This window comes from Amphibalanus amphitrite, unplaced genomic scaffold, assembly GCF_019059575.1.
Source record: "Amphibalanus amphitrite isolate SeventyFive unplaced genomic scaffold, NRLGWU_Aamphi_draft 000598F_arrow, whole genome shotgun sequence".
Taxonomy (NCBI): domain Eukaryota; kingdom Metazoa; phylum Arthropoda; class Thecostraca; order Balanomorpha; family Balanidae; genus Amphibalanus; species Amphibalanus amphitrite.
The window spans coordinates 190,078-204,033 of record NW_024882092.1 but is presented as its reverse complement, the minus strand read 5'-3'; the positions used below and the strand labels follow the sequence as shown (position 1 = coordinate 204,033).

The 13,956-nt window shown below is 55.3% G+C and overlaps 1 protein-coding gene across 1 annotated transcript in view; it reads right to left on the bottom strand.

Annotated features, from left to right (window-relative positions):
• LOC122394555 (transient receptor potential cation channel trpm-like) overlaps nucleotides 1-13,956 on the bottom strand; it is a 291,178-nt gene that overhangs the window by 223,251 nt on the left and 53,971 nt on the right. The window lies entirely within an intron of this gene.

Genomic DNA, 13,956 nt, shown 5'->3' with positions numbered 1-13,956 from the left:
TATTTCAGGTACAACCCTTTATCAATCGCTACAAGTAATATAAAAAGCCGTAAAATCACATCTGCCACATATGCCGCATTTATACTCGAGGGCAGCGCTTTTCGAGGAGCGCTGCGGCCCGAAGGTTGAGACTTTGAATTGTGAAAAACACCCGCCCGCCGCAAAACGCAAACACCGCAAAACACGCAAAACGCACGCCCGAAACGCCAACGCAAACTTCGAAAAAAAGAAACGCCCGCCCGCCACAAACCACAAAAAAACGCAAAAACGCCGCAAAAAATAAAACCACCCGCATCGCACGCACGCTAACCGCCAACCGAAAACGCCTAAACAGCGCCCAACCGCCGCCAACCGCAAACAAATTAAACACCGCAAACAACGCAAAAAACCGCCCGCATCACCACCCGCCCGCCGCCAAACACAAACACCGAAAAAAGTACAAAACGCCCGCCCGCCGCAAAACGCAAACACCGCAAAACGCGCAAAATGCACGCCCAAAACTCCAACGCAAACGTCGAAAAAAATGCCCGACCGCCGCAAACCGCAAAAACCGCAAAAACGCCTAAAAAAATAAACCGCCCGCATCGCACGCACGCCAACCACCAACCGAAAACGCCTAAAAATTGCCCGCCCGCTGCCAAACGCAAACACCGCAAAAAAAACGAACGCCGGAAACCAAAAAAATAACACCGAAAAGGACGCAAAAAACGCCCGCATCGCCCCCCCCCCCCCCACCCGCCGCCAAACACAAACACCGCAAAAAAACACAAAACGCCCGCCCGCCGCAAAACGCAAACACCGCAAAACGCGCAAATCGCACGCCCGAAACGCCAACGCAATTAAGACCAAAGTGACGTTACATGACGTTACATGTATATGTTACAGGGAGTTTGAGAAATCCGTGAGTTTGCAAACTCCCTAGGGAGTTTGCAAACTCACTGACCCATCAGTGAGTTTGCAAACTCACTAGGGAGTTTACAAATTCACTAGGGAGTTTGCAAACTCACTGACCGGTCAGGGAGTTTGAGAAATTCCAGAGCGATTGGGCCAAATAAAGTCAAGTGTATAAGATGAGGGTGGCATATACGTGCCGTCCGTGATGGTAAAACAAAGGCGGTTAGTGGTACGGCCTATATAACCGTCGCACGCTGACAACAAGCTTACAGATCCTTAAAGGAAGACTGCCACCTTCAAAAAGTTTTCTCAGATCGGCCTATGATTTATTCCCTGGACAAAACAAAATTTTAGAATTCACCTGACAAAGTATCATCACGTGAATCGCGAAAAAAATTGTCGATTATCATACAATTATCAATCGGTTAATGTCTAGCCACAATGTTTACACATCACTAGACTTCAAGGTCATAAGATTATTACATTTTATTTGAAAAAGTAAGGTATTTTATGATTTACTAATATATGATTTCATAAGAAATTGGCCATGTTTAATTTATTTTGCATTTAAGTTCGTAAAACATTTAAAAATCATGGCTCATTTGAAATGGGTCTGGCCCATGTTAAACCCCATTTCCCACACTTTTTTGGAAAAAATGAACTACTGAATATATAACTTTAACTTTTATTTTGACACTCCAAAATTCTTCTCTGATCTCGAAACAATCAAAGTTTTGACATATATTTACCAAAAGATAAGAAAATTCATGTTTCAAAGTTATCGATAAACAGTAGAGATGTCGGTTTTCTTGGACTAAAAAAATGGCATCAAACTGAACTTTGGTCTCCGATTTCTCGCAAACGGGTTCGAATTTCGGAAAACCGACTTCAGTCTGGGACATAGGTGGCTCAGCTCTAGTGAAAACCGTTTTGTGGGAAAAAGGTGGCAGTCTACCTTTAATTGTTTTACCGAAAAAAATACTACTCGCGGCTATGTAAAGGGGAGGTTCGGAGCAACGTGCTCCTCCGTTCCGTCGTTTCCATCATCAGGAATCAGGATACTGAAATCCTTCTCCTCCACGCCGAAACCCCCCCCCCCCCCCCCACTCCGGGCTGGACAGGCACCTTTATCTCATGTGGGCTGCTCCCTTGGAGCGGCACCGCTGCTCCCGAGGGAGCGCACCCCGTAGCTGGGTGCAGAGAGTGCTTGGGGGGCTGGTCGGCCTGTCCATTCGGACGGGCTCAGCCCCGGCGACTCTGTAGGGTGTCTGCCCAGACCAATGTCGTCTCCCCTAATTCCTATCATTCGTCCGGCTCTGAAATGGTCTTGTCAGACCGAAAGGGCCTAACCCAATAAAACAAAAACAAACAAGCAGCGTGCGCCAGTCGCAGCTGGGCTGGCTGCCAGCAGCACCGGCTCGCGATGACACGTCTATGGCGGAGTGGGAATGGGCGTGAATTGGTGCGTGTGCTGAAGAAACTCCTCGTTCGTGAAACATGTATTAGAACGATGACCAAATCATCTTAAATGCCCGTTAGTAACAATAGGATGGCACCTAAACTAATTAGCACTGTTCAGTAATTAGCACGTGCCCCATTTACCTAAGTACCGCTCAGGTAGCATCTCTGCATCCCCCCCAGTTCGTTAGTGTCAAGTCAAAAGTGGCTTGGTAATGAACGAACTTAACAGCCTGAACGATTTAACCAAACTGTAGCAGCTCCCAAGGTAGCAGCTACCCGGTGCGCTCCCTCCAGCATCCTGTCTCAGGCTCGTAGAACTTCGCGGGCTTGAACTTGCGTGCGGAGCGCCGTGGTCCCGGTGGGATCCGAACGGTGTCAGCTGGTGGGAGTTCAGCATTCCCTGGTGGACGCTGTGCATCCGTTACCACTGGACCTGAGCATGGGCTCAAAGTCGGAGCCAGTTGCGTGTCCTGGGTGTGACGTTCTGGCTCAGACTGTACCCTTCGTGTCTCGGGTGAGTCGGGAGGGTGGATGACTGGCGTCGACAGGCTGCTGGGCGCCTCCAGTCTGCGTCCAGTCACCGGGGCACGAGGTCCGATACTGAGTGTCGCCGGTTGGAATGCCCTTAGGAATCGACGATTTCTGTTCGTGATGCGACCCGTGCCGTCCACCTTCACGCAGTACTGGTCATGCCCCAGGGCTTCCATGACGACGCCTGAGCGATCCCATTTGTTTGGGTGGGAGCCATGCTGATTTTGAATGAAGACATGTTCGCCGACTAAGAGAGGACGGAGCGGGCGGGATCCCTTGGTCATCTCTTCGGTTGTGCGTGTCATGCGTGCTCGCAGTGCGTCCTCCTTTGCTGCCCAAGCATCTCGCCAGATGGGGCGGATGTTCGGGTTGGAGAACTTCTCAAGTCGATTGACGAATGAGAAAGCATCACGCAGGGGCCGACCAAAGACTATTTGTGCCGGCGAGACGTTGCAGTCCGGGTCAGGGGTATTTCTCAGCTGCAGCATTGCACGGAGAAAACTGTCCTGGTTGAGAGAACCGTTGGGACCAGTATTTGACATGAGAAGGCGTTTTGCCGTCTTGACCGCGACTTCAGCTCTGCCGTTTGATACGGGGAAGTAGGCCGACGAAACACGATGCCGAACACCCCAGGTGCTGAAAAACTCCTTGGTTGAGCTTGCCGTGAATTCTGGGCCACCGTCCGTAGAGATCTCTTCCGGTACACCGAACGTCCTGAAGAAGGCTCGGAGGTGGCTGATGAGGCCAGAAGCGCCTGCCATGACAGTTCCCGAGGTCGACCCGAATACTTCTACCCATCCAGAAAGACGGTCGCCCACGACCAAGTAATGACGACCACCATGGTCGAAGAAATCAGCGAAGACAGCCTCGAATGGTGTCGATGGTGGCGGTGATGGGATGGGTGGCGTGTCAGCCTGCGACGGTGAGTTACGGTTGCAGTCGGTGCAGCGATCGCGGGTCTCCCGGATATCTTTGCACATGCCTGGCCAATATACAATGGTGCGCGCGCGCTGCTCCATCATTGATATGCCCTGGTGAGCAGAATGGAGGTTGGCCAATACACGATGGCGCAGAGCTGGGGGAACGACAACTCGGTCCTGGTAGAGGATGACGCCGTCTTCCACGTAGAGGGAGTCGAAGAGATGATGGAGCTGGGCTACTGTGGGATCTTGTACACGGTCGATCCAATGTCCGCTCTCGATCATGTCGAGGAGATGACGCCAGGAAGCGTCCTTGGTCGTCTCTTCTGCGATGAGCGACCAGGGGAGCGCCATGTCGCGAGCTTCGTGACGAATTGCTTCAGTCAATGCGACTTCCACCAGATCCTGTGCGCTGAGTTCTGAGCCACTCGTAGATTGAGACGCAGTTGGGTTCCTGGAGGCAGCGTCGGCAGCATGATTTGATTTTCCTGGCAGGTGCATGATCTTAAATCGCCATGGCAGAGTGCGCTGTTTCAACCGAAACAGTCGGCTGTTCGTGATCTCGTCAAGGGTCCTGTCTCCGAAGATTTTGATCAGGGGCTTATGATCTGTAGCGACGACTAAGTCATCGCAGCCTTGGGTGAAGAACCTGCTTTGTTCCAAACCCCAAGCGACGGCGAGTGCTTCCCCTTCGACGGGTGCGTACCGCTGCTCAGCGGACGTCAGAAATCTGGAGCCAGCCAGGGTGATTCTCCAGCCATTCGGACAGCAGTCGGGCGAGTCTGACCGACAACTGCAGTGCTGCTGGAGGAGAAAGTACCCAATCCCTCGGCAGGACCAATCAGGACGCAGGCACGTCTTCTTTGTCACGTCGAAGATCTTGACGCCGTGTCTGATCGCATCAACTATGACTGTTTTTGATTTTTGGAACGCCTCTTCCAGTTCCGGAGACCACACAAACTTGTGGCGTGGGCTGAGGAATGGTTTGAACAATGCAAGGGCATCGCGCAGCTGCGCATAGTTGGCTACCTGGTTCACGAGACCAAACCAGCTTCTTACGTCAGTGGTTGACGTTGGCGTTGGGAAGTCCCGGATAGCATCGAGGTACTTTGGTAGCGGTTCGATGTCCGTTTCAGAGATGTGGAAGCCTGCAAAGTCAGCTGACCGCTTGGCGAACTGAAACTTCTCTGGGTTGAGGACTATGCCAGCTTTTCCCACACGAGTGAGGAAGTCGATCGTTCTCCACCAGTGCTCCTCCAGGTTGGAATCGTAGTGGATGGTGTCATCGACACATCGTTCCTTCCGTTGGAACGTTGACAACACTGCATCGAAACGGCGGTTGTATCCATCTCCAGACGAGAGGAAACCCTGAGGTGCACGGGTGTAGCGCCACCTGCCGAACGGCGTTATGAACGTGGTGAGGTGGCGATCGGTCTCTCGAAGTGGGACGCTATGATAGCCATTCCATGCGTCTGTCACTGTCTTCCACGTGTTACCGGGGACACGCCTGGCTAGGTGGAACGGAGACTCTGCAGAGAACGTTTCTCGACGACAGAACTTGTTCAGAGGTGACAAGTCCACCGTTCGTCGCGGAGATCCGTCATGCTTCCGAGTAATGACCATCCGATGACACCATGACACTGGTTCGCCGTAGGGGACACGTTCGATGACACCCAGTGCTTCATCCCTGAGTAGATCTTCATGGACCTGTTTCTGCCAGTGCAGAGGTATGTTAGCCGCGGTATGACACGTCCGTGGAGTGGCGTTTGGGTCCATGTGGATTTCTAGCGGTGGGCCCTCCATGCATGGCATGGGCTGATGGGGACAGGTGTTGAAAGTGGACGCGCTATACCGATCCAGTAACCAGGCCGCCATCCGCTCGTTGTTGTCTGGTGTGCAATCGAACGGTAGGGAGGTTGGTCGGGGCGGTACTGACGTACGTAGTGGGCACGAGCAGGGCGCTTCTCCGACCGTCTCTGTCACGTTGCATCCACCATTGACCGAGCGTAATGTGCTGGGGGATGGAGTTGAGATGCCGTCCTCTCTGTCCGGCGCGGCTAGGCCCTGCTTTTCAGTGCCCAGTGTCCCTCTTTCTGCACTGGCTTTTGACTTAGCACCCCCGGCAGGAAAGTCCGCCGACAGCATGCCAAGCTCTAGCATGGTCTCATATGAGAGATACATTGAATGTACAGCGTTGCTGACGTAAATCATCGAGCGGCAGGTGGTGACTTCTCCCCCAGAGGTGTGGCTAGTTATCCTTGCGAAGAACGCACCCTCTATCGGGATAGGCGATCTGTTGGCCGCGGACATGCCGAGCTTGACACGGAACAGACTGTCCCGAGAGAACCCGTGGGCCAAGTACTCTTTAAGAGACCACAAGTCAGACTGCGCACCTGTGTCTGCTACTGCAGATACCTGAGCCCGGACCGATGGATCCGGGGGAGCCCGAGGTCGGTGCTTGGCGGACATGTCAGCAGAGATCGTTATGTTGACCCGGGGGTGGTCACGGAAACGTGCTTTCTTCCATTCTCCTTTGTTAAAGATATGGTGGTCCAGGACGACGCTATTGACAGTGTTCTTCCGGTGTGAAGGTTTCTTCCGTCCTGTTTTTTGTGCTTCCCGGCCCACTGAGCAGGCTTCTTCAGTGGTCATCTGAGAGACCGTGTCGGTCTCTACCGTCTGTGCGGCAAGCTCAGTCTGAGGCTGGGCCGTCGGTGAGCGTTTATCTCGACGTTTTGCACGGAAACAATCCAGACAACGAGGGTGAGGTTTTGCGTTCCACCCACGAGGGCCTTCAGTGAACACGCAATAGCGTTTGTTGCAGTCTGGACAGTTGACCTGTCTCGTCCGATCTGCAGCAGATGGGACAGGTGTCGACACCTGAGGCCCTGGGGCACTGCGCTGCCGTCGGAGGGTCGATACCGCTGACATCGACGGGGGAAGAGCGTTGCGGGCCATTTCTTTGGTTTCCACCAGCGCGATGACGTCATTTACGGCCATTGAGTGAATTGTGCGATCGCCTATCACCTCGCGCCGAATGTCGCAGTCCGATATTCCGTTCAGAAGGACGTCCCGGATCACGTGATCGGTATAGTCCACCTGACGCTCGCATTTGCAGTCAGCCTTGAAGTTACACGTTTCAGCCTTACCGCGTACCTTCGCAGCGAACGATCTGAAAGGTTCGTCGCGCTCCTGTCGCAGTTGCAGCAGTTCTGAGCGCAAGACTCCAAGAGCGACAGGGATCACTGCTAGACACCGCATGCACTCGAGCACATCGGACAGCGACCCATTCACGACTGAAGCATTTGCTTTCAGCATGCTGTCGCCAAGCTCGGTACTGGCACATTGGAAGAGTTGCGATGGCGCTGATGCGTCATCTATCCCAGACCCTGTCCGGAAGACATCCCACCGCCGAACAAACACGTTCCATTCTTCGGTGGTGACGCCAACATCCACTCTCGGGCGCTCGAGCTTTGGTCCTTGTCTGACGGGCGCGCGAGCAGTCTCCGATCTGGATTGGTGAGCTAGGCCATGATTGGTGAGGATGGCGATGGCTAGGGCTTCCGATACATCGTCACTACGAAATTCGCATGACGGCACTGAGCAGGTCACGATCACCATTTTGTCTCATAAGAATCAATAGCCGGCTTTTACTAAAAGTTTACATTTTTTAAGATGATTTGGTCATGAAGAAACTCCTCGTTCGTGAAACATGTATTAGAACGATGACCAAATCATCTTAAATGCCCGTTAGTAACAATAGGATGGCACCTAAACTAATTAGCACTGTTCAGTAATTAGCACGTGCCCCATTTACCTAAGTACCGCTCAGGTAGCATCTCTGCATGTGCCCGTACTTTAGCATAAGTGACCAACAGTGAGCTGTTCCTAATTTGATATATTGAACCTGACTCTGGAATAGCCACACTTTAGTGAAACGGATCTAATTGGGACGTGAACTAAATAAATGTATGACTAAATAAAGCGGCGGTACATGCATGGATAGATCACTAAGCAGTTTAAAATAAAAAAGGTATTAATGGTGTGCATCTAACTTACTATTCAAACAGAATCCGTCTGTGAGTTTGTGTGTCCGCACATCGTGTAGTGGGTTCAATTGACCTCGCCTACAGGGCAGACGGTATGCCGTAGGGGGTTGAAATTTGCACACCTTCTAGGTGACAGAGCGGGTCAACGCCTTTTCTAGGTTTCCACTCGCTGGGGTGCACGGTTGGCACGTGGTGCGCGCCGGAAGAACGCCAATGAAATTTTGATCGGTTCGTAGATCTTCATTGAGAGCCGGGGTCGACAAACTTTGTGGACTAAATGCATGCCGATCGGCGGCGGGTGCCTCGCATTGGCGGATGGGCAAGTTTTAATTTGAATAAAAAGTGGTGAGAGAATGTGTTGATTTTCATTCAATGGGAACAGTTTGTGATACAAGTATTAAAATGCACAGAGTTTGCCGCAATGCGTCACATTGGTTACAACGCGCCATTTTTGCCGCAAATCGCACAGTTTTGTCAAATATGGCCCGATAAGGGTGCAATTTGGTGCCAAGGTGCATGCTCAATCGCCGGGTGAAAATGCGTCGCGTTTGTCGCAATGCGCCACATATGCCACAAAGCGCCATTTCCGACAAATACGATTAAGCGTAATGGAATGGCACGAATAGGGGCAGGGCTGGGAACACTCTAAGTCTAATATTTTAGTACTGATTGGATCCAATTATTCTGTGACCTGACATGACCCAGCGGTGTTGGTAGGGGTAGGGGTAGGGGTAGGGGTAGTGGTAGGGGTAGTGGTAGGGGTAGGGTCGTGGTAGGGGTATAGGGGTAGGGGTAGTGGTAAGAGTAGTAGTAGGGGTAGGGGTAGTGGTAGGGGTAGTAGTAGGGGTAGTAGTAGGGTTAGTGGTAGAGTAGTGGTAGGGGTAGGAGTATGGGTAGTAGTGGTAGGGGTAGGGGTAGGGGTAGTGGTATGGGTAGTGGTAGGGGTAGTAGTAGGGGTAGTGGTAGGGTAGTGGTAGGGGTAGGACTATGGGTAGGAGTAGTGGTAGGGGTAGGGGTAGTGGTATGGGTAGGGGAAGTGGTAGGGGTAGGGGAAGTGGTAGGGGTAGGGGTAGGGGTAGGGGTAGGGGTAGGGGTAGGGGTAGGGGTAGTGGTAGTGGTAGGGGTAGGGGTAGGGGGTAGTGGTGGAGGCAAAAGTAGAATTGTGGCCCGGGCTGATCCCATCGGACGAGAGGTGACCTATGTGACCTGGCCTGACCCAAAGTGACCGGGGCTGACTCCCTTGGCCTTTCTAGACCCCATATCAGCCAAATTTCATCCAACAAAGCCCTCTGAACAGTTCTTTTTTAATTCTCTTCACATTTCCGTCCATTTATATGCTTCTAGACGACACATAGATTTGAAACGAACACCATTCGAAAGCAAATAGGCTGGTGCCGCAATTATTTCCTACCACGCAGCAAAGCAAGTGGCGCAGCCGCTTGTCTCTATATTACTATTTGTGGTGACGTAGTTTCTGTCTATTACGAAGGTCGCGACATGGTGCTACGTAGCGCGGGTTACAGGTCACACCGTTGCACCTACCGCGCTGAAGTTTGCGCAACTCATAGAACAAGGATGGACAACGTGCCTTTGATGGGTCTCAGCTCGATCGGATCGATAGCGAGCGCGTGGCGCGTGCCCAAAAAGTGCAAATTCGCGTCATAGACTTTACATGTATTAATCGGCTGGCAAAAACGGGCGAAAACAGCCAAATTTGCCCAACACGGGTCCGGTCCCGGTGCAATATCTCGGTAACCGTGGGCCCGATCGGTACGGGGAAAACAGCATCGTGTAGAGAATCGAACGGGCTATCGAATGGTGTGCGGTGCAGGGGTTGGCACGCGCCACGTGCACCGGGGAGGACACTTTCTTTTGAAAAATGGACGTTTTGGACGGAGTTTGGATTTTATTTTATTTTCACGCGACCGCCAGACTGAGAGAGTTGAAACAACACCTATTGGGAAGAGAAATGTACCGCCTCTCATGGAAAAATTGTGAAAAGCTAATTGATCAAAAACAATGTGGAAAAAAATCGCTGAACTAAATGGTATTTGTCCAAAATGTGCCACTAAATAATTACACGGATTTTGCTGCTTAACCTGATACGTTTGACAAATGAAAATGCTATCATTGGAAAGAGCATTCAATTCTCTCCAAGATCCAATCATCACGTTTGCATGACAAGCAACAGTATTCTTAAAAATATAAATGTTTCAAACCTCTGCAAAACGATTTTTAGTGAAAATTATCTACGCCTTTAATTTGTCATAAAACTACGCGCCTAAATTATAAGGCACATTTGACAGATTCTGAAGTGGAAAGCATGCTTATCAGACACGGGCACCTCGATGCGGTGGATATTTTTTCCACAAACCAAAACGTTTAGCCGTCTAAAAGCAATCGACCGAAATGGATAGATAACCCAACCGACACAAGAACAACCAAACACCCACCGATCGAAAATACCACTTTCGCGTTGCGGAGCACGCGGGTCACCCTAGTATGATCTATAAGCTTTTTGTCAGCGTGCGAGGCCCTACAACTAGCCGCCTTTGTTTTAACATCACGGACGGCACGTATGACACCCACATGCTGCACACTTGTTTTTATTTGGCTCAATCGCTCTGAAATTTCTCAAACTCCCTGACCGGTTAGTGAGTTTGCAAACTCCCTAGTGAATTTGTAAACTCCCTAGTGAGTTTGCAAACTCACTGATGGGTCAGGGAGTTTGCAAACTTCCTAGGTGTTGTGTTTGTGTATAGGCCGCCCCGAGGCCCCCTACTTGGACCGCCTCTGCGACCCCACTGGGCCAGGTGCCTGTGAGCGCCCCTGCCGGCGCCAGCTGACCGTGCGCGCCAAGCGGCGTGACTGGCGCATGGGACATGGGCGCGGCGCTCGCCATACTTGTTTATGTTTGGACACTCTCTCGGCCCATTCACACCGGTCTAAAATAAATCGCGTTGATATTCATAAGCTCTTTCACTTCGAACCGATAAACGACAACTAAACATGGCGCGGTCGGTTTTGTGAATTACTACGTGATTGAGCATACCGCGATGACTCTCATTCAAGAACTGACGGCACTGCTGGAGAGGCAAGTGAAGAGAGCCGCCGACGCCGACAAGCGCCTGGAGCGCTTGGAGAGGCTGCTAACCAGGGAGCCCTCCGCGGGGACGGACGCGACGACCGGAGTGTCAGAGTCGGGGGCTGAGCGAGGCGCTGATGGATCCGTTGGACCAGATGCCGCCGCCCGCCGGACTGTCTGCCTGCCGGTGTCGGCGACCCCGACCGCGCAACCGAAGTCGGCATCGACGTGCAACGACCGTGCCGAGTGCAGTGTTCACGACAGTGATTTAGGAGCGGTGAGCCGCAGGCTGGAGGACTTTGAGCTGACGCTCAAATACGCCGTGAACGTTTGTCGGGCGAGCGATGGTACCCGTGTCACGTGCCCAGACCTCCGCGGCAACGAGGGACATTCCGCGGCGCGCCTGCCGGCCTACAAGAGGCGCAGGCGGCCGAGTGTCGCCCATTCTGCTACCGCCACAGATCATCAGTTTCTTGAGCGTTGCCCTACCTGTGGCCGTCGCCAGCACGCCGGCGGAGACACGTGTCGCGCCGCTGGCGCCATCTGCCGTGCGTGTGGCGAACCGGGGCATTTTGAGATTGTGTGCCACCAGAGGGCCAGCTCCACGGCGGTCGCTGGGAGCCGCGTCACCGCTGCTGACGAAGCTGCAGTGCCTGGAGACCCTGCCCGTGGTTCACCAGCTCGCAGTGGCCAGCGAGAGCAGCACGAGCGGGACGCACAGCGAGTGAAGAACGGACACCTCAACAGTATCGGCACCCGCCCGACGGCTGATCGTCCAGTGGCGACATCTGCAGCGACGAAAGTACGCGACTCACCGGTGGTGGCGCCAGTAACGGTAGCCGCCGGCACCGCCGTGTTGCCGCCGCCGGCGGACACCGGCCAAAACGGGCACACTGCGCTTCAGCCCGCCGAGCTGAGTGACGCTGCTGACGTCCACGGAGCCTGCCCGCCGCCGGCGGGAGGCTGGCCAGCGCAGACCATGGACGGCGAGGCAGCCCCTGACAACGCCGTGTCATCGCCGCAGGCGGACACGGGCCGCACCGGCAGTACTGCAGCGCAGCCGACTGAGCCGGTCGGAGCTACCGCATCCTACGGAGCCTCACCGTCGCCGGCCGGAGGCATCCCAACTTGGAGCACGGACCGAGTGTACCGAGCCTCGCCGCCGCCGGCGGGAGGCCCATCGGTAGCCACCGGCGCCGCCGTGTCGTTGCCGCCGGCAGACACGGGCCGAGGAGCCCGGCGTGCCGCGGCGCAGCCCACCGAGCCGGCTGGCGCGCGCGGAGCCTGCCCGCCGCCGGCAGGAGGCTGGCCAGCGCAGACCACGGACCGAGAGGCAGCCCCTGATAACGCCGTGTCACCGCCGCAGGCGGACACGGACCGAGCTGGGTGTACCGCGGCGCAGTCTACCGAGCCGGCTGGCGCCCACGGAGCTTCGCCGTCGCCGACGGGAAGCCTTCCAACGCGGACCAGCTACGGACACGGAACCGCTGACAACGCCGTGTCACAGCCGCCGGCGGACACGGGCCGAGTCGGGCGTACCGCGGCGCTGTCTACGGAGCCGGACGGAGCTACTGGAGCGTACAGAGCCTCGCCGCCGCCGGCGGGAGGTCTACAAACGCGGACCGGCGACGGAAACAAAACCGCTGGTGACGCCGTGTTGCCGCCGCCGGCAAACACGGACCAACCCGGGTACTGCGGCGCAGCCCGCAGGCCCGGCCGGAGCCGCTGAAGCCTACGGAGCCTCGCCGCCCGCCGGTGGGAGGCATCCCAACGCCGAGCACGGGCCAAGGTGCAGCGGCCGGCCCCGCCGTGTCGTCGCCGCCGGCGGACACCGGCCAGATTGAGTCCACCGCAGGGCAGTCTAGCGGGCCAGCCGACACCCACGGAGCCTCGCCGCCGGCGGCGGGAGGCCTACAAACGCTGAGAACGGGCCCAGGTGCAGCTGCCGGCCCCGCCGTGTCACCGCCGCCGGCGGACACCGGCCAAACCGACTGTTCCGTGACACAGCCCACCGTACCCGGTGAGACTGATGACGCCTACGGAGCCTCGCCGCCGCTGGTGGGAGGCCCGCCTACGCAAAGCAGGGACAGAGAAGAGGTCGTCAGTGACGCCGTGTCGCCGCCGCAGGCGGACATGGGACAGACCGACTGTGCTGAGGATGACGCGTGTCTGGCACCGCTCGTGGGCCCGGTTCAGGGGATGGCCGGAGACGCCGCTGGCTGTGATCCGTGGCCGCCACCCGACACCGGAGCGCCGCCTACCGGTGACCTCCCGGGCGACAACGGGCGCGCCCGCTGCGGACGCCGGAACAAGCGCCCGCCGCCATGGGTCGCAGCAGTCGTGTGTGCCAGCCCCGATCGTTTGTTCGTTCGTTGGGGTGCGACCTCGTATGAGGAGTGAGACAACGTCGTGCAGTGTTGTGTTTTTGGCGGTTTCACGACTGTTGTCTCGAGGGGGAGATGTTGTGTTTGTGTATAGGCCGCCCCGAGGCCCCCTACTTGGACCGCCTCTGCGACCCCACTGGGCCAGGTGCCTGTGAGCGCCCCTGCCGGCGCCAGCTGACCGTGCGCGCCAAGCGGCGTGACTGGCGCATGGGACGTGGGCGCGGCGCTCGCCATACTTGTTTATGTTTGGACACTCTCTCGGCCCATTCACACCGGTCTAAAATAAATCGCGTTGATATTCATAAGCTCTTTCACTTCGAACCGATAAACGACAACTAAACATGGCGCGGTCGGTTTTGTGAATTACTACGTGATTGAGCATACCGCGATGACTCTCATTCAAGCACTGACGGCACTGCTGGAGAGGCAAGTGAAGAGAGCCGCCGACGCCGACAAGCGCCTGGAGCGCTTGGAGAGGCTGCTAACCAGGGAGCCCTCCGCGGGGACGGACGCGACGACCGGAGTGTCAGAGTCGGGGGCTGAGCGAGGCGCTGATGGATCCGTTGGACCAGATGCCGCCGCCCGCCGGACTGTCTGCCTGCCGGTGTCGGCGACCCCGACCGCGCAACCGA